Below are 22,900 nucleotides of genomic sequence, written 5' to 3'. Positions count from 1 at the left end.
GACTAGGAGCATGAGTCAGTGATTGATTCATCCAATCTCCCTATCAATTTTTCACCCTCAAGTGGAGAGTTTTCCTAGCGCAACATACTGTGTCATTTGTTATTGAGTTTCTATTTACCACATTCTTGCATTATGGTTTAAAACATTAGCAAAACTAACCCTAGCTGGCACTTTTTATTGATTGATTGGAAAAATAAAAACATCAAGAAAGGAATTTTATATGGAAAACCACCAATTTGTAAAGCATATAGTTTCCATTGAATAGAGTGGCAACCAAATTCTAATACAAAAACTTATAAACTAGCAAAATTCCCAAAATGGGTAAAGATGGGACAATTTCTGACACAATATCTTCACTTCAAAATTGTAGAGATCGTAGATAACTCTCAAGGGTCTTTTCTAATTTCAAAGCCAAATATGTAACAAACATGCTGCGAGAGGTAGAAATATTAATTAAAATTGATCCAAAGGTAAAATTCCTTTAATCATTAAAAAATATAATAGAAGAAGAGAGCTAGTATGTAAAACCATAATTTTAGTAAGGTAAAATTTGTGATCAAAATAAGGGATCTAGAAAGGAAGACCAAACAAATAGCATTGTAAATAATATAAGTTCCTTCTAGATATCACCATAATATTCAATAGTGAGACTCAAGGGTTTGTGGTAGAAACCCCAAAATATTTTCAAAATTCTAGAATGACAGGAATTGAGGATCATTCAAATAGTAAAAAATTAACAAGGTTTGAAGAAGAATTGAGAAGAATATGGCTAATACAAAGACTCTTCACCTATTTTGCCTTCACAGAATCACATGTGTGGAGTTGTGGATGAGTGCTATGTTAATACTAAGAGTATATGAATAAACAATGATGAATTTTGTTGCTAGTAAAAACTATGTGTGCATGTGCAGGAAAAGCACTGCCATAGATGATCATGTCAAGGAGTTTGAGTACAAGAGGGCCCACAACTCATATTTGTTGGGGGCATCATTAGTAATAACCATGTCTTTGAGACCAAATGCCTTAATTTCTTCTTATGCAACTAACATTTATTAACTTTTCATAGCAAAATGGCAATGATCATAGGCCCATTTCAAGCCACATTTAAATATAATGCATCCAACATAGAAATTAGAATGAGTTATTTCCTTGGTTTCATTTTGAGTGATTGCTTAGCATGAAAATAGAAAATATATTGAACATTGTGAAACATTATTGTAATTGTTTGAGCTATCATAATATAGTGGAGACATGCTTACATTACCGACTAACTTAGCTTCATTGAAGTACATGCTTCATAATTTCATATATACATAGCTTTTTTCAGCTCCACAATGATGGACTTGTCTCTTGTTGAGTCTAGTGAGTAGAAATTAGAACCTTATTTTAATATATAGAAACGTTATCCTCCACAGACGAGAGACAAGCATGCATGACATGACTTATTTTATTTAAGGTAGTATCCTCTATGTTTACCACTAGAAGGTTTTCATACACATTAGTTTTTAATTTTAGGTTGATTATAACTATGCTCAACTTGAATATAAAGATCATTCAAAGTAATAACCTATAGCATAAAAAAGGAACTTATTACCAACTATGCTTACATTACTGACTAAGTTAGCTTCATTGAAGTACATGCTTCATAATGTCATATATACATAGCTTTTTTTAGCTCCACAAAGATGGACCTGTCTCTTGTTGAGTCTAGTGAGTAGAAATTAGAACCTTATTGTAATATATAGAAACTTTATCCTCCACAGAAGAGAGACAAGCATGCATGACATGACTTACTTTATTTAAGGCAGTATCCTCTATGTTTACCACCAAAAGGTTTTCATACACATTAGTTTTTAATTTTAGGTTGATTATAACTATGCTCAACTTGAATATAAAGATCATTCAAAGTAATAACCGATAGCATTACCAACAAAATGCGTTTTCAATTATTATTTGTTAGTGGAGGAAATAAAAAAATAAAGCTTCTTATCAAAAAACAAAGTTCAATCAAAACTGTCTAAGCAACACAAGGAATGAAGAGCATGCCAAAACAAGTGGCTAATGGAAGAACTGAATGTTCAACAAGATGATTAGCATCAATCATCAACAAGCCTGTGTTGATTTTCCAAAGTTTATGAATGCCTAGACTTTGGAGCATATCAAAATACTGATATAAGTTATACATGGATAAACAAAATATTAGTTTTCAACTATATTGAAAAAGTAATGTAATGTGGAGAAACCGTAGATCAGATCAACATTAGAGGTCCTATATGGAAATATTTAAATAGAAGAGTAGGATCAATCAACCTATTTTGAAGAGAGCTTGATATTAATTGTCATAGAATTTCAAATTGAGAAGAAAAAGAATAAATGGTTGTTAGGATTGTGGAAATATGTTAGTGTATATGAATAGTAGTGTTCAACTATATTAGAAAAAAAATGTAATATAGAGAGATTATAGATCGAATTAGTATTGGAGATACTAAATGAAAATATTCAAATTAAAGAATAGGATCCTCAACCTATCATGTGGAAGATAATTTAGTTCTCAATTCTCATGGAATTTAAAGATAGGGAAGTAGTGCTCTATAGAAGATTTTAAAGATATTTTATTACAAGATGGAGATTTCTGCAACATAAACAATAATCTCGTCAGTCAAGTGACTTAAAATCTTGCACACTATTTTCACCTCGAAAAAGCATTTATAGTTACAAATAACTCCAAACCTATTTTTAACATATTTTTAGATATTATCAACCTATTTCCACATTAACAAAGAATTTACATACACAAATACCTCTAAATTTGTAATTTAATGACAAGGAACAACTTTTTAAAATGGCTATTTACTCAATCTAATTAAGCCCACAAATCTATTGGCCACCAAATCCAAATGCTTTTCCTCCTCTTCAAATCCAACAACCTGAGAGTTTTTTGGGTCCCTTTTTTACATTACAATAAGGAAAGGAGTTCTATAAAAAATGACTCATTCAACATATCATTTGGTACTAGGGAGATTAATTAGCAATGTTACATACTTGTTTGTGCCCTTTATAGATTTGACTATTTATAAGGGAACAAACCAAGTCACTAATGGCTCTGAGATCTTGAACCCTTTCTTATTGTGAACTACCCAAATGTTCAAATTGTAGGAAAATATTACAAACTTATGAGGGAATGTATCTCTCTAACATTAAGAGATATAATAATGTGAGAATAACTCAACTAAAGAACTCAAATTCGATTACGTGGCCCTACAACCTTGCCTCACGAAAAAAAATGGGGTACTTATGAATGGGGTAGCCGATGTCGATGTTCACCCTAGCTTCATGACTTCGCCCTAGCTTTGTGACTTTTCCCTAGCTCTTCTCCCTAGCTCAATAGCATTCATAAAATATAAGAATGGATGTTTTAGTTAAGTAAATAGGTCAAATAATAAAAAGAAACTTTTGTAGAAAAAAAAGTGTGAAATTCAGGGCATGACAATATCTTGCAACTACAAAAACTAAAATTAAATCAACATAGATCTATATTATTTTCTCTATAGAAGATTTACAAACTACCCAAAAACTAGAAATCTTGCTACAAGAAGCCACATCCAGAATGGGTCCAAAAATGGTGTCCAAAACAAGAAGAGTGGAACCCTAAAAAAGGAGACAAGAAAAGAAGATGTAGAGGCGAGAGAAGAATTTGAGATTTGTTCATGTGATGCCACTCATCGATCATGGAAGGTGTAGATGAACTATTAGATGTTCCAAATGAAAATGGAGCAATTGTTGGGAGGGATATAGAAAGAAGTTATAGATGAACCCCATACAAACAACATTTCTAATGGTTTTGTTCAATAACTAGGTGTTGTTGTCTGAACAACAATCATATAGTGTAGAAAACAGGCTAGATGAAATACAAAGAAAGAAAGTTATTGATGATTTTTTTCAAGAATCAGATGAGCTCATAAATCTCATCTCACATTCCAAAGTAGTAAAATATTGAAATAAGCAAGTTCAAATGTAAAGAAAATTTACCATCAATTATGCCCTAAGCAAATTGTAATGTAGGGCATATTTGAGAAGCACAATTTGTGGCACCAATCTTTTCTGGATCCTCATAAACACAACCTCCTGGCTTAAGCTCTAGCACAAACACAACCTCCAATGTCAAGTTCTACACCTCGTCGTGGCTCCTCTTCATGTGCACAACCATATTTGGGGAAAATGATAAATGCTTTTTTTGTTTGTTTATAATCACACGGTCTTCACAATTATGATGACAGAGTTAGTATTGCGATGACAGAGTCAATACTAAAATGATGTCAGGGGCACTTGCAAAAAAACATAAAAATCACACACAAATTACACTATTGTCACAATTTTACATCCTAATTTGACCCCAAATGTTGTAGTGCCACCACCTCATCACTTGATTACTTATATTCACCATCAACTAGTACTCAAACATCATGGATAAATTTAGAAGAAATAGCATCAATATAAATGAGTTCGTTAGTAGGCTCATAATGCACTTGTTCATTTAGAACATCTCCATCTCCCCTTTTTCTAATGACTATATCAATGAGAAATCATATTCTCTTGACCATCTATCAAAACCCTTCACAATAGATTTGTAAATAGTAATAGAGGGAATACTAAAGTGTTGTAGCTCCTTTAACACCTTATTCTTCTCTTTCATTATTCCTACTTTTCCTTATAAATGGTGCATCTTGGTCACTAGCATTTCATGCTTCTTACAAATCTCCTTTATATGCTAAGGGATATTGAAAATAAACCTAGTAGTGGTCTTGAGACTTCCAATCTTCTTTTTAATGTAGGAGCATCCTCGGCTTTCTTGCAATTCTACATGTTGAGGGAGTTTGGCTTTGGAGTTGTGGACTCGGTCGCTAAAGAAGTGGTGCTCGGTCGCTATTGGGTATAGTTTATGCCCAGGAGCTTGGCATACTTTGTGAGCTCAGTTTGCACTATGTTCCTTGGCATGGTCTTATAGCTCAGTATGGTCTATGGAGCTTAGCATGGTCTGTGTAGCTCAGCATGGTTTGTGGAACTTGACATAGTCTTGGAGCTTGACATAGTCGATGGTGCTCAATTTGCATTGCGAGCTCGGTGATGCTTGAGAATTAACTGGTTCTTGGCTTGGTTTTGTTGACACTTAGTTTGGTCTTGGTCCCTATGGGTGTTGAGTTTCTTGTGAGCCAACTTTTGGCATTTGATTTTTGTATGGGTATTTAATTTAGTGTTGCAACTGACTTGTGGCTCGACCTATATTTAATGTACTGGATTTAATTTGGTTTGTAATAAGTTGGGATGACTTGTGGCTTGGTTGGGTATAAGTAAGGGGTTTTATGGAGTTTCTAGTCTGGAGGAGAAGTAGTGATCATCTAGCTTTGGGAAGGGGATGAAGTGTAAATGCAGCTTTTGAAGAGCTAGGTTTGTGGCTTGAGAACTAGAGGATTGTTGGTACACTTGAGGGTACAAGAGTTGGTTCTTCTTGGTGTTCTTATCCAGTTGTGGATCTAGACTTACTGTCATTGGGATTGGATTGTAAGTTGGATCTTGTTGATCTTGCAGAATTGATTTTTAGTTCTTGTTTGTAGTTGGCCCTAACTTGGAAGGCCTTATAGCTAGGCATAGTGCATGTATTTAGTTGTTCTATGAATAAAGAGTATTGAATTGGTATCAGATCTTGCACTACTATTGCTTCCTGTTGTATTTCCATTGTGTGGTTATTTGCTAGGGGTTTGGACATCTCCTTTGGGGATTTTCCTGCCTTGTACTATGTCAGATGGTATCAAAGCGAAGGTTTTCTCAAATGTGTAGATAGATCATCAAAGCTGAGGTAGTTTGCACCAAGATTTGTAGGTTGGTCTTGTAGAGCTGATTGATCTTCTAGATTGGTGGATCTATTGTTGAGGGTTTTCTAAAATTTTGGAAGATGCCTCCAATAAGATTTGACATTCAGGAAATTGATGATCTTAGTGATTTTGTGGAAGAAAGGATCTCAGAGAAGATTAGAGCAAAGTTCAGATTTGAGATTGCATTGATGAAGAGTGACATGATTGCTGAAATTGTGAGTGCTTTAGGTGGTGTACCTAGGCATGTGGGTACTGAAGGTAGTTATGAAGAATTTGTTGAAGACTTTGAAGCTACTAGTGTTGGAAATAATCAAGACTAGCTAGGTTACTAAGAGGGGAGGGTTGAATCAGTAACCTCAAAAACTTTAAATCAATTCAATACTTGATCCATACATCATTCATTCATCTAATCTACTATATGCATGAGAAAGATAAACATTTACAACATATGAACATAGAATTTTGGTGACCTAGAAACCTTCTAAATAGAAAGTAAAACTGGGGTGGGGATGATGCCCACAAAACTTCGTTACTGCAGTATGAAGTTAGCCTGTTAGGGCTTACATTGATCACTTTTGATGATCTGCCCTGTTAAGAGCAATTTGGATTGCTAGATCCACCTTGTTAGAGGATTTACAAACATACAATGAAGTATGCACTCTGTTAGGAGATTTATACAAAGACTGTTAAGTCTACCTTGTTAAAGGATTTACAAAACGGATTCACTTGTTAGGATGAAACAGTGGATCTACTTACAACTTGATTGCTGATTAGATCCTTGAAGTATAGATCACCTCTTGTGACTGATGAATCTTTATTGCTCCTTGTAGACCTTGTTGAATACTCTACTCTGCTGTTGATTTGCTTTTATCCTTCTCAAAGCATTACATGTCCATTCCTTTTCATACTCATACATTGCAAATGATATAATACATTACATATATACCATTCCAATAATTACAATTGCAAGGTTAGCCAAAACACAAGTGAACAAAATATTACTGAGTCGGCCAAACAGTAGAAAACTCGAGTTCTTCAAGCTGACTTGGTAACCTTCTGATACTCGGCATTCACTGCATTACTCGGCATCGTCATGCACTCGGTAGAAGTAGAAGATCGGTCCATACTAATCACACAATGTAGCTTGGAACTTGGTAACCATTGGATACTCGATAGATATAGTATCACTCGATAAAAACTAAATCCTTCATTTGCCTTGCTTTCACTCGGTAAACACTACACTTCCATCACTCGGTAAATACTGGCTTCCATCACACAAATTGATGACTCAGTAGACACTGTGAAGCTTGGTGAACACTGTATGCTCCGTAGATACTGCTGGGCTACACACTCACTTGGTAGCTTCAGGAATGCTCGGTATGAACTACTGGACTACACACTCACTCGGTAGCTTCAGGAATGCTTGGTATGAACTACTTAAGTGATGAACCTACAAGGTAACCACTGAATGCTCAGTATACACTATAGACTGAGTGATGAACTCAGTAATCATTCATAATCGAATAAGTGTTGTCACTAATGACAAATACAATATAATGCCAACAACTAGATCTAGTGATGAGGACAAAATTGATCGTGTGGAGAGACCTATTGGAACTAGGGCTAGTCAATTTGCTAGACCTAGATCTCAGTTGAAGCTAATGCATAAGATGGAGGTTTCTAATTTCTCAAGTACTTTGACTCCTAAAGACCTGATTGATTGGATTGGTGAATTAGAAGACTAATTTGAGCTTGAGGATATTGAAGATCCACTCAGAGTGAGGCTGGCACAAACTAACTTGAAAAGACATGTTGCTCTTTGGTGGAAATAATTACAAAAGAGATGGAGAAGAGGAAGGTGAAATGAAGATCACTAGATGGAAATTGATGGTGACCAAGTTAAAGGCTAAGTTCATTCCTACTGATTATGAACTTAAGTTGTTTAAGAGCTTGCAAAATTTGAAATAGAAAGATATGTCTGTGAAAGATTAACCGAGGAGTCCTACAAGTTGACTATTCAATCTGGTCATATATAATTATCAAGGAAAAGGTAGCTTGATACATTAATGGTTTGAGATTCAATATTCAGGATGAGGTTGGTATGCTGAATATTTCATCAGCTAAGGATGCTTATCAGTATGCCGTGAAGGTAGAAGATAAGTTGAAAAGGAAAATTCAAGGTAGTGCTAGAGAGAAGAAGAAGCTAGATAGCTTGGCACAAGCTAAACCAAGTGTTGAAAGTGAACCAAAACCTATTGTTCAGAAAAGGAGGATAGGTAAAGGCGAGTTCAAGGGTACTTGTTTCAAATGTGGGAAATAAGGGCATAGATCTTTTGAATGTCCAATTGGTAGGACAATTATTATTGTAAATGAGGTTGTAGTTCAAGATAGTTGGCCCGAGAAAGGAAAAAATTTGTAGGCTCGATGAGTACTGGTTGGTGAAAGGACATTGGATTCTTGTTAGAGGACTAGTTTGTTTAGGAGTTGTTGTAAGTTTGGTGGTAAAGTCTACAAGGTGATTATGGATGGTAGTAGTGTTGATAACCTTATTGCTGATGAGATGGTCCAAAAACTTGGTTTGAAGAGAGTGAGACATCCTTATCCTTATAGAATTGGCTAGTTTCAAGGTGCGCATGCTTTGGAAGTGAGGGAGCAATGCCTTGTCAATTTCTAGATTGGGCAGTATAAGGATCAAGTGTTGTGTGATATTGTGGACATGAACAATTATCATGTGTTGCTTGGTAGACCTTGGCAATATGATTACAAGTTTGTGCATAATTGTGTCAAGAATGTGTTTACCATTGAGAAAGGTGGCAGGAAGTTTCCCCTAATTTCTTTGTAGAATGAAGAGCTTGGTAGGAGGAACCTGAGTTGAGTTAGCAGATTTTGAGAAGGTTGGAGATCAGTATGGAAAGCAAACCTATAACACACCGAGAATGGATGTGAAGAAATAGCATTGAATGTTGAGCAAGGAATCAAAGAAAGGAGTAAATCTAATGTAGACCTTCCCCTTTACTCCTTTTCTTGTTCCTCTCTAATCGTCATCAATAGACATCCCCCTTTCTTCAAAAGGAGATACAATCCTAGTTATCAAGTTTATGTTCCCTAAATATTTTCCTTGTTTAGTTTTATATTATTTATTTAGATTAGTTAATTTATTTTTAAATTTATTTTAAACATTTTGCCTTATGATTATTTTTTAAAACTTTCTCTATCATAAAACATGCTCTTTTTAATTACGATATTAATATATTTTAGATTATATTAGTTAATTTAAGATTAAATCAAATATATAAACCATTGTTTAAAATATACACCTTTTATATGTAATATATATCTCATGTAAATAATATTTATCACAATTTTTAGTTTGTCAAAATATAAATATTATAAAAAAAAAACATCCACTCACTTTATACATCAAATATTAAATTATTTACAAATGAAAAATTGAAAGCATCTACATGGTGTGTGCAAGATTCCTTCATATGCAAAGATGTCAATCCACTGAACACCTCTACCATGGCCATGTTTTCATCTTCAACATTGTATCTACATTCATGTACATTCAATTATGCATTAGTAGGGTTCATCTAATAATCCATATTCATAATTCAAAACATTTTAATAATATTTTAGTGTGATCATCATTAATTATAAATATGTGTTAGGAATAAGGTGTCTCAACCTTGGATAATCCCTATTCTTATTATTTATTTTGTAAATGTATTTTTTGAAAATAATGTAATTAAGTGTGAGTGTACATGTCTAGTTGGCATGTTGATGTGTCACTCCGCTTGTATGTGTCAGCATCTTGAATTGTGTGTAAGGGGATCATGGCTAAAATAGTTATGATAGATTCCTATGACAAATAAGAGCCATCTCTAGAAGATTTGATGACAAGTGAAGACGTGAAGACATGTGGCAATTGATCATTGAGTGCTATACACTTGAGTCTCCAACTCACACGCAGGGTTTGGGGCATCGTCCTGAAAATTTTTTTGGGTTTCTATTTTTTTAGAGAATGGCAAAACCCTAATACAATTATTCTTTGGAAGTTGCCCTAAAAGGGAAAGCACATGATATAAGTGTTTTTAGGGTTGTAAATTGGAGAGTGATAAAGTTTATTGTTGGTATGGTATGTTGCTACTCCATTGGTCTTTTGTGTCCTTGTTCTCCTAAAAGAACTTGCATTGCAAGTATGTTGTGTTGAAGATAATACATTGTGCAGGTTTTGGAGGGGTGGGGTTATTTTACTGAAAGGCTTTTTCCCACTAGTATATCTTTGTGTTTATGTTTTTTCTTTCTCTATTTGTTTTCTGTATCCATGGTTGATTGCAATATTATTGTTTACATAATATCGAATATGAAATTCTAAGGATTTAATAGGAATTTGCACAATACTTTCCTTAAGGGATTAGTGTAGGAAGCTATTTCTGCACCTGGGTTTACTTACAATAAGTACACCTAACTATCATCCATGTATGCACATACACTAACATATAGATCAACATATGTTAAAGTCCAATGCTCTATTTTTTTTTCATATACTAGTGCTTGCACCAAAAGGAGGTGCAATGGTTACATTGATATAATATATATTCTATGATATATTGTAGAAGAAAAATAAGAAAAGTGAATTTTGAAATGGTGCTTTTTACTCTTAATGTTGTTCTTTTAGAGCATAATGAACTTGGTATGTTCGTTTTTCTAAATATCTAATTAGCTTTTCCACATTTATTTCTTCTTGATGACTAACATGGTACATTGGCTTGATTGACAATCTTACAAATTGTCCATCTACATTTCGTAGGAATTAGTTTGACTTGTTTCTATTTTTTTGGCATGTCTGCTAGTAGATATTTCCTCTTTATGATGTGTACACTGTATAGCAAGTCTTCACTTTGTAGTTTTTTTTTTTTTTTTTTCCAAAACTAGTTAGATGAGGTTGACATTAATAATAGTCAAAATATTTTTATGAATACACATTTCAAAAAATTATTTCTAATAGATAAAATAAAATTATGATGTTATCCTGGCTTGATAGGAATTGGATGTTGCATACACAACTAGAAAGGATAAATGATAGCTTCTATTGCTAAACCATTTGGAATTACAACTAACAATGATGCTGAATTCCTTGCTCTTCTAGAAGGACTAAAGGAATGTAATAAGATTAATATACAAAACTTAAAAAGTGAAGGGGATTCCTCTCTTGTCATTAACATCATTAGAAAAGGCTCTACTCTCAATTGGAAGTTGGATAATATATTGCAACAAGCCAAGGTCTACCTTGGTAATTTTTGAAGTTAAGTGGGCAACCAAAATTTTAAGGAGGGAAATAAGGATGAAAATCACCTAGCCAATCAAGGAGCATGTGAGGTTAGGGTCAGTATATGATAGGGTCACTGGGGCTTTTATCTCATTCATAGAAATTAATATTTTCTTTTTCTCAATAATGACTAATGGGTTAGACTTCTCTTTAAATATAGGAGTTGTTTATTTAGGATTTTAACCACTTAATTTTTTATGCTAACAAGATTCTTGAGTGAGTAGTGATGTAAATGTTTCTTTCAGTAAAGCAACAATATTATTGAGTATCATGGCAAAGGTTTCTCAAATGTAAATTGTCACACAAAGGGATAGCTCTTGTCCTTTTGTTTTATTAGGGAATTCCCTAATTTATTATATATGTAAACTGAGGTATGCCCCTTTTTATCTTTGTATTATGTTTTGGACTAAAGTCCCAAGCAAGACTAGAGGTTTTCTTCACTGTTCTTGCCTACCAATGCCCGGTTGAACAAAGACCTTGTAACTTTGTAATATTTTTATTTAGTCATAATATAATTTATATGTCTTCGACCTTTTACTGATAAAAAATAAAAAAATAAAATTATGATGTACATTTTTTAACTAAAATTTTAAAATCATTATATATGTAAAATTAGGAATTTTTTCATCAAAATATGTTATCTTTAAACAATTAATTTGAAATTTTCATTAAAATAAAACTATATTTTTAAACTATATTTTTTGAAAATAAACTAATCGTAGGACAATGTGTGAGACCAGAGGAATTCAATAGGAGTTTATTCCCAAATAAAATAGCCTATTGACTAAACATAATGTTTGATCCATGCAAGTAAGTGTGACACCCTTCTTCACTAGGAAGAGACATTGTCCCAATGTCTTACTGGATACACAAGAATGCATATACACATATAAATATTATATAAAGTATTGAGTCTTATGAAATCAAAGCACAACAATGGGTTTATACAAAAACACTAAGAAGAGAACAAAAGAGCATTTATTTTGCACATAAGAGCATACATGAAAATCTGTTCTCTCACATATTTCCAGAGACATCCCTTAAGTAATAAAATAAACATGTCATAGCTAATAACTTAAAAATCAAGGGAAGTATCAAGTACACATATAAATAATTGGAAAATTAGTCCAAAGCACTCATACACACACAATGCATACATAAGAATATGACAAGTTTATCCTTTCTACCAAATAATATCCTTAGACATTGAGTAAGGGTATTCATAGGAATCTAAATGCTTTGTCATGAGAAATATCTTCACAATACTCTCTTAAAAATTGAAATCCAACTTGATCATGAATTAGTAATACATAAACAATAAGATGCAAGTCTAACTATCACTTCTAGATTCAAGTATAAGATATCTTCCTCCAAACATATATTTTCCTCATATAATAAGTACTAATGTATTTACAACATCTATCAAGCCTTTTATTTGCAAGGGGTGATAATTCTATGAAAGTGTTATATCACTTCTACATAAATCTCACTAGATTATTTATCTTGGCTTATTAATATAAATGATCCATTAAGAACCATATACTACTTCCAAGGATGTTTCTCAATAATGCCTTAAGTTCATCCCCAAACTCAATACATGTTAACTTGTTTTTGGTTACATAGCCTAACCTACTTATCTAAGTGAAGCAAAATTACAAAGATAAATTAATAATACCCTTACTAATTTGTCAAGTATATTGCATCATATACCTTTTAGGTTAATTTAGGGTAATTCTCATTTCCATAAAAATATGTTTCCCTTGTTAGAGAAAAAGGTTAATTTAATTTAATTTATTAAATTACCTTTTCTCCCTTCTTAAGATTTGTCCTTTTCATTTTTTTGCATTCACATTTAATAATTAATTAGTAATTATTAAATGAATTTTTCCTTTTAGGTTACTCTTTTTCGGGTTTCGATCTCCTTCTATAAGGATAGATTGTTTGTAATTATCTCTATTTTTTTTCATTTCTGAGAATACAATTTGAATATTTTCAAAGCAAAACCCTTACCTCCTCTTGTCTTTTTCTTCTCTATGACAGGTTTTTACATGCATGTATTCTTCAAGCTTTGTGGATTTGTATTGCGTGCTCAAATCCTTCATCCCTCACCTCAATTTTGTATTACGTATTAAGGATCACAATCTTGTGACCTAAATCACATACTTTCTATGTCCTTATGTCTATGGATGATTACCTATGATAAATTTCAATTTTTCCCCAGATACAATATTCAAGCTTAACCAAATCCTTGAAGTCATTCTTGTATCTTTTTCTAAAATGATTTTATTAGGCACTTCATGGAACCTGAATATCCCTTATACATATTTTTTCTAGAGTCAAAGATCCATCTCTAAGATTGAATAAAAATATGCTACCTTGGTAAACTCATCCAAAAACACCAAGATAAAATCATGTTAGTTCCTAGACATAGACAATTACAAAATTAGGCCCATAGTAATCACTAATCACTTGTATTCGCGTGCATCATGCTATATAAGAATTGTATTTTATGCATATGCTTAACCTTGAATTGTTGGCATTCTAGATGTGTATACTCAACCTTGAATTGCTAGAAATCTAAATCTATGCGCTTAGCCATGACTCATTGAAATTCTAAATAATGACCACATATGTTATATGTCTCTCTTCCACCCTAGTAAAAACTATAAAGGTCTCATATTTGTGTCACCTTGTTCATGCACCACAATGCCCTAAATACAAATCGATATGCATCTCAATTAAAATCATCTTATTCAACCATGCTTGGTTGGGAAAATACATTCTCCTATGACACGTTAATATTCCATCACGATTAAATATATTTGTCATAATGGTAATAAGATGGATCTTCTTCTAATGCTAGCTTGACGAAGGAATAATGGTCATCTATCATGCCCACCTATAGTTTCCTTTTATGTTTTGCTTGCCAAACTCTTTTAAGCCTAATTCACAAAGATATTTGATTTATAGTTGTGACATTATTTCATGAATTGGATTACATATATATTAGAGAGGATTATTTAGTTGATTATATTTCACGTATTGATAAATGATTATGATTACTTGTGCATTAATGATGTTTCAATGATTCTTAGTTAGTGAATATGATTGGTTTCATGATGATGTCATATGATATGTCTTTAATGATGGCTACTTTATATTCATAGTGATGCATTGTTATATCTAAGCATTCGATGATCTAACTTGTGATTTATTATAATACTTACCCCATACTTGCAAGTGTATGGTGTGTATGTTTGTTTTAGTTTTTTGTCTAATGTGGTTAAAGGAGGGAGTCATAGTCACCTACTAGTCATGATCTACATGATGTACGAATTCCTGTCATTGCATGTTTAGTTTAGATATGTGTGTGTGTGTGTACATGTGTGTCTTTTAATGCAAGATGTAGGTACCAAGCATCAACTTCTTGAGTTGCCAGGATGAGCGTGCCCTATCACAAAAAACTCAATGGTAATAATGAGAAGATAATGATTAGGTCCAATCCCAGCCATGGCTTAAATACGTGTCCTACAATGATGACTCATAACTGATTGACTACCCTTTTAAAACCCATGGGTCTTTTTGTGCGTATGAGGTTCTATTTTCATTTTGGTTGATTTTCGTAATGCATTTCATGTGGGTTGACTTTGTAATTTGCTTGGTAGAATACTTATTTATGGTCATTGATATTTGAACAATTAAATGTTCTTTAATTAAAACAAAAGATGACATTTCATTTATTAGAACTATTGGAATATTTGAGCTCAATTAAAAGACCTAATATAGAAAAATAAATTTAAATATTAAATATTAAACATTAAACATTATTTTAGTATGATTATTTAATTAATATGGATTTAATTTGAGTTTCATTTAAATAATACACTTTAGTAATCTTTACTAATTAAAGTATTAAATCATTGCTTTAACGTGCTTGCATTCAATAATAAAGTGAGAAATGAGTTTAATTAATTAAAAAGTGAATTAAATATGCATGAAAGGATTAATGGGATGGGTGACCTCCCGGGAAGTCCTGGTGCTTCACCCCTATGAGCATCACCTAGATCCAATGAGTGATAAGTGTTCCATTTATTCTCATGAGAGATGGATTCATGTTGAATCACTACTCATGAAACATGGGTCAATGAGTTTGACTCAAAATCACACAATTAAATCCTGATAGCAATATCACAATTTGACTTACTGTGGAAATTATCTCCTACTTATCAACTAATGAGCTTAAGGGGCCTTCTAATGAATGGTTCATAAGGCACAACACTTGGTGAAGGTTTTGCAAATGGGGTTGCAAGCTTTGGGTTTAACTATGGAGGAAACTTTGTAGTTAAGCACACTCAGGCTAGAGTAGTATTGGGATGGGTGACCTCTCGAGAAGTCCCGGTTCTTCACCCCTATGAGCATCACCTAAATCCAATGAGTGCTAAGTGTTCCATTTATTCTCATGAGAGATGGATTCATGTTGAATCACTACTCATGAAACATGGGTCAATGAGTTTGACTCAAAATCACACAGTTAAATCCTGATAGCAATAATCACAATTTGACTTACTGTGGAAATTATCTCCTACTTATCAACTGATGAGCTTACGGGGCTTTTTAATGAATGGTTCATAAGGCACAACACTTGGTGAAGGTTTTGCAAATGGGGTTGCAAGCTTTGGGTTTAACTATGGAGGAAACTCTGTAGTTAAGTGCGCTCAGGCTGGAGTAGTACTGGGATGGGTGACCTCCCGGGAAGTCTTGATGCTTCACCCCTGTGAGCATCACCTAGATCCAATGAGTTCTAAGTGTTCCATTTATTCTCATGAGAGATGGATTCATGTTGAATCACTACTCATGAAACATGGGTCAATGAGTTTGACTCAAAATCTCACAGTTAAATCCTGATAGCAATATCACAACAGGATTAATTAAATAAAATGATTATATTTTAAGGCTTTAAGAAATAGAGACCCTAAAGGGAGTTAGGGCTCTATATTAGAGGTTTTTTGGTTCATTATTTCACGCACAACTTTTGGTGAGAAAAATATGGAGTTGGAGCAAAACAATTATTGAAAGTTTTAGAGGGTTTTGGATTTGCATGCATGCACAACTGTCTCAGATTTTAGTTGTTATTTTGAGGTAGGATTTGAAAATCCATTATAGAATTTTATTGAAAGATTTGTCTACTTCATGTCTTCCTAGGTGCTTGTGTAATGCTTATTATTTTATTGTATTGATTTTTTGATAAAGAATTATGTTGTAGATTTTGAAAAGGAAAACTTGTTGATCAAGAAAACTTGACAAAGGAAAACTATAGAAAAATCTAGAAAACTATTATGATTGTATTCTTTGAAAACCCTTTCTATTAAAGGGAAAACTCAATTATAAAAAATTTGGAAGAAAACAACAAATTGAGCAACTAGGGTTTCAACTTTAAATTTACCATTAGAGCCATATGATTATCATAAATTTTCTAAATAAAGATAAATATTATCCTTATATGTAAAATAATTAAGTTGCAAAATTTATTGGAAAAACAAATTGCAACTAAACTTATACATGCATGTAAAAATAAAGATAACAAAGATAGAAAACTAAGTATATTATTCTTGCATTAGTTAAGAGCTCAAATGCATGTGAAAATAATAATTGCATAATGATTTTTATTTTATAAAAATATAATATAATTTTCAATTTATATTAAAAAACAAAAATAATAATAATTTATTAATTCCAAAAATGTAAAAAATAAAATTTAAAAAATATATTTTTGAAAATAAATAAATTATTATTTTCAAAATTAAATAAATATTACTCATTTATTTGCAAAGTGGATGTTAGTATTAACAATATCATAAGTCTAGTTAAACTATTAGTTGCATATAATTGATTATATATTTATTAATGCAAGTGGGAAGTTAATAAATAAGTATTTGTGATTTTGTTATATTCGAAGAGAAGTTATGGTGGAGTTCACTATGTTAATATCTAGTTACGAATATTTATTATTATGAGAGAAATTATAAATAATTTAATTATAATTATAATTGCAACCTTGAGTTATTTGTAGTTGCATTGTAAACTAAAAGAAAGTAAATATTAATATTGGGCTAGAATTGAAGTCAAATTAGTATTTTAAAAATGAAATTGATATTAATTTTTAATCTAACAATATAAATCATTTATGATTTAAGATTATTTAAATTAATAACATGATAATATTGCATGACATTTTATATACACAAATAGATTTGATATTTAAATACTTATTCATTTAAATAAGTATATTAACTTAACAATTTATGTAAACATGTATATTCTTATTTTATTGCTAAACACATCCTTGTGGCTGAATCAAAACATAACAAACAATGAAATTAAACCATACAACTTAAAAAATTGTGTTTCTTATATTCTTTTTATAGTCTTGTGATTTTTTTTTTTGTGATGGTTTTCTTTGTGGATTGTTTAGTTGGCCAAGTTAGGATGTGCACTAGAGGTGTCTTTGAGTTTTCTTTTATGATGATTATTTGACTATATGTCATGATGTATTTTATGATTCAAATTGAGATTGATTTTATGAGTTCTATTTTGGTGAGCATTTATGAAAACTTGGGTTTTGAGAACCAATGTTATTTTGGGGTTGCCTATCATGGAACTTAATTTGATCTTTATTTCTTTTGTGGTATGGGACACAATTGTGATTTGTGAACTTTTGGAAAGGTAGTCTAGGTGCATGTTTTTTAGAGTGATTTGCAATAGGGGTCTGAAACCCAAAGTGGTCAGTACTAGGGTAAACTATTGTAAGTTATGTAATAAGTGGTAATTTAGTAAATAATATTTGGGAAACAAACTAGAAAGATAAGTTAGAAATGTTGCCTTGCCCATGCCGCGAGTACTTGTATAGTCTAAGGATGGGAATGAGATGATACTTAATGAGAGGTAGGACTAGTTTTCCTCGTCTTCATAAGAGGATATCCTGGTTCTGCATGTGTCATGTTGAGGGTCTAGGGTCCAGAGTGACTAGTCCAAGGTAACTCAACACTTGAGGGTCTGGGGTCTAATGAGATACCAATCCAAGATTACTCAAGTAGTTTGACCATGTGATGGCACTCCCTAGTATGTAGTCCGAGTCTCCTCTATAGATTTTATATTTGCCTTTGGTGGTGACTTATTTGTTGGATGTATTTATTGTTGATGATTTACTTTCATTGGTGCTTGTTGATATCTAGTTAGTTATTATACTTTGACATGTGGCTTTTGACTTGAAGTGGATATATTTCATTGATTTTGTCTCTTGATTGATGATACTTGATTTATGCGTAGTATCTGTATGTTGACTTGGTATTTAGTGTGGGTATTGGATTGAATGTCCTTTCAATTTTGACTATATTTTCTTCTTCACTATTTGTGTACCCTTGAGGTAGTTTTGGCCACTAGGATTCCTTTCCTAGGATTATTTTATGATTGATTAGTCATATGTGGATTGTTCATTGTCTTGCCTATACAGTGGGAGTGAAAGCCTGACTAGGTGACCACATGATCGAGAGATAGTGACTTCTTACCATTTGCCCCCCCCAGTTTGATAGATGTTGGATGTTCGTGGATACAGTGGTACTATTACCATTCCTATTCTTATCTTAGAGACTTCTATTCAATTGATGTATATATGTTATCATGTATCTTGTATTTTGAATTAGTTGTATCTATTCTTGCATATCATGAGACATGTGTAGTGGATGTTGTTTGTTAGATGTATTTTATTGTATCAGTTGTATTTATGACTTTTCTTATGAGACAATGTATATGTTATTTCTTTATGATCAGGAACATTGTACTTGAGATTTAAACTAATTAATACAATTTTTTAAATGTGACTCAACATGAAGGAACCCTTGAGGAATGAAATGATGCAAGGAAGGATAGGGAAAACTAGGGCCAATGGCACACCTAGCTCTCTAAACCACCTTGCAAGAGTTAACACAACGTAAGAAAACACAAAAAACAACAACTAAAGAAGGAAGAAGAGTAAGACACTTTCATTGATTTTGCAAATATTCAACATACATGCCCAATTGTAAGGCCTTCAAGGTTACGGCCAAATGCAAATACATTCACATTCAACAACAAATCTACATTTTCCAGTTTTGTTATGCAATCCTCTTCCCAAAATTGCCTCCCTAAAACTCTAAGCCTAAACACTCTATATGTACTTGCCAAAACAACTTACAGATCATTCTAGAACATTACATAAGAGGAAGGCCGACCCAACAACGATCTAGAAACATCCCAAGAAAAGATCTTAACATAAATATCATAATCAAAATAAATCCCACAAGTCAGCTCACAAAAATCACGTCCAAATGTTGACACAACATAAACAGGAAAATCTTGGCACATGAAGGGTCACTTGGCATACAATCTTGGCACATGAAGGGTCACTTGGCATACACTGGATAAATTGACACATGAAGAGTCACTTGGCATACATTGGGTAACTTGACACATGAAGAGTCACTTGGCATACATTGGGTAACTCGACACATGAAGGAATACTTGATCAACACTAGATTGCTATAGTAACTCAATGCCAACTAAGTGCTACCGTAACTCAGCACCAACTAAGTGCTACAGTAACTCAACATCAACATGCAGAATGAACAAAAATGAGCAAGATAACAAGGCAACCCAGGATGCTCTTGCATCAGACAACCGGGGTTGAAAGAAATGATTCTTCTGAATCATTGAGATGTCAAAATCTGAGTTAAATCCAACTCAAATTGAGAAATCCATGAAGCATCTTCAATAGGCCCGTTCTTCCACTTCACCAAATATTCATAGTAATCTTTTCCTCTTGTGCTCTTGCCAACTCTCTAATCCAATATCTATTCAACTTCTTCAATCTACTTCTTAGGATAATCTTTTGATACAACAACTTCATCATCTGACTCATGATACTGATATAAATCAACAATATTGAATATAGGAGATATATCCATGTCATCAGGTAACTCAACTTCATAAGCATTACCACTTTCAAACTTCTTCAAGATCTTACAAGGTCCAAATTTCTTCATCTTCAACTTATTGTATGTTCCAACCGGACATCTTCCTTTCTTTAAATGAACCATCACCTCATCACCAACTTCAAAATCATGATGTCTTCTAGACTTATCAACACTCTCCTTATACTTCTGATTACTTTGTTCCAACCTCAACTTCACTTCCTTATGCAAAAAGTCCATAAAATTAGCAAATTTTTCTCCTACAGTGCTTCTCTTTTCTTCACCAGCAACATCTCTCAAATATAATACTCCTTTAGGCTTTATTCCAATAATAATCTCAAAAGGTGTCTTCCTTATACTCCTATTCACAAAATTATTATATGCAAATTTAGCTTGTGCCAATACCATCTCCCAATTACTTGGCTTATTCCCAACTAAACATCTCAATAAATTACCTAAGCTTCTATTCACAACCTCTGTTTGTCCATCAGTCTATGGATGGAATGTAGAACTAAACTTCAATTCAGTACCCATCTTCTTCCACAAAATCTTCCAAAAATAACTAACAAACTTACTATCTCTGTCAGAAATAACACTTCTTGGTAATCCATGCAATCTCACAATCTCTTTAAAGAAAAGTTGAGCAACATGCTGAGCATCTGATGTCTTCTTACATGGTATGAAATGAGCCATCTTAAAAAATCTGTCCACTACAAAAAATATGGAATCATACCCCTTCACTATCTTAGGTAATCCAAGAACAAAATCCATACTAATGTCACTCTAAGGTTTCTCAGAAACAGTAATAGGTGTATACAAACTAGTATTTTGATTTACTCCTTTTGCAAATTGACAAACTCCACAACTCTTTACAAATTTTTGAACATCCTTATACATTTTTGGCCAATAATACTTCTCTTTCAACAAACTCCATGTCTTATCAATTCCAAAATTTCTAGCCAATCCACCTCTATTCTTTTCCTTAATGAGATTCAACCTCATAGAACTTCTAGGAATATACAACGGAATGCCTTTGAACAACATACCTTCTTGAATGAAATACTCATCATACTTACTTATGTGATCTATCAAATTTGGTGCTCTGCACTCTCTCCACATCTCAGAAAAATCAAGATCAGCATCATACAACTCTTTTATTTCATCAAAACCAAGAACTTCAACATTCATTTCAGTCAACAAAGAATGTCTTCTCCTCAATGCATTAGCAACTCTGTTAGTAACTCCACTCTTGTGCTTAATGATAAATGTAAAATTCTGCAAGTACTCAACCCACTTCATATGTCTCTGATTCAATTTATGTTGACTTCCGAAGTATTGTAAAGCTTTATGATTAGTATACAACACAAACTTCTTAGGATTCAAATCATGTCTCCACTGCTTCAAATCTTGAACAATAGCATAAAATTCTTGATCATACACATAATACTTCCTTTTGGCATCATTCAATTTTTCACTAAAGAAAGCAACCGATTTACCTTCAGTATACAACACGAACTTCTTAGGATTCAAATCATGTCTCCACTGATTCAAAGCTTGAACAATAGCATAAAATTCTTGATCATACACATAATACTTCCTTTTGGCATCATTCAATTTTTCACTAAAGAAAGCAACCGATTTACCTTCTTGACTTAATACAACTCCTATTGCATTATTACTTGCATCACATTCAACTTGAAATACTTTGTTGAAATCAGGCAAAGCCAATACATGTAATTCAACAACCTTTTGTTTCAAAGTCTCAAAATTCTTATCAACTCCATGTGTCTACTTGAATTCTTTTTTATCTCCCCTCATTGTTTCAGTCATAACATTACAAATAACACTGAAATTATTTATAAAATTTATGTAAAAAATAGCCAAACCATGAAATGATCTTACCTCACCCACATTCTCAGGTGTAGGCCATTCCATAATTGCTTTAACCTTCTTAGGATCCATCTTCAATCCATCAGCTGAAATCACAAATCCCAAGTACACAAATCTCCTCTTGCATAAAAGAACACTTTTTTCAGATTAATCAACAACTTTTTCTCTTTCAACCTCTGCAATACTTGTCTGATGTGCTCAAGATGTTCTTCATTAGTCTTACTAAATATCAGAATATCATCCAAATAAACAATCACAAACTTACCCAAGAATCTTTTCAGAACTTTATTCATCAACCTCATGAAAGTACTAGGTGCATTAGTCAAACCAAAATGCATAACCAACCATTCATATAAACCATCTTTTGTCTTGAAAGTAGTCTTCCATTCATCACCTTCTCTGATTCTAATCTAATGATAACCACTCTTTAAATCAATCTTGGTAAAATACTTTGCTCCACTCAAACAATCCATTATGTCATCCATCCTCAGCATAGGAAACCTATATTTCACTATGATCTTGTTAATAGCTTTGGACTCAATACACATTCTCCATTCTCCATTCTTTTTAGGTGCTAATACAACATGTACAACACATAACTTTCTTTGATCAAATCTTTCTGCAACAACTCATGCACTTGTTTGTTAAGTTCTTCATTCTCTGTAAGTGTCAATCTGTATGGTGCTATGTTTGACAAACTAGCTCTAGGAATCAGATCCATACAATGACTTATGCTTCTTACTGGAGGTAAACCATTAGAAATATCATCAGCAACAATATCCTTATATTCATTTAGCAATTCA

The sequence above is a fragment of the Cupressus sempervirens genome, chromosome 6 (genome assembly GCF_028749045.1).
Source record: "Cupressus sempervirens isolate cs-2001-9-10 chromosome 6, ASM2874904v1, whole genome shotgun sequence".
In the NCBI taxonomy this organism is placed as follows: domain Eukaryota; kingdom Viridiplantae; phylum Streptophyta; class Pinopsida; order Cupressales; family Cupressaceae; genus Cupressus; species Cupressus sempervirens.
The sequence above is the reverse complement of the archived record's forward strand: the minus strand, read 5'-3'. Positions refer to the sequence as shown.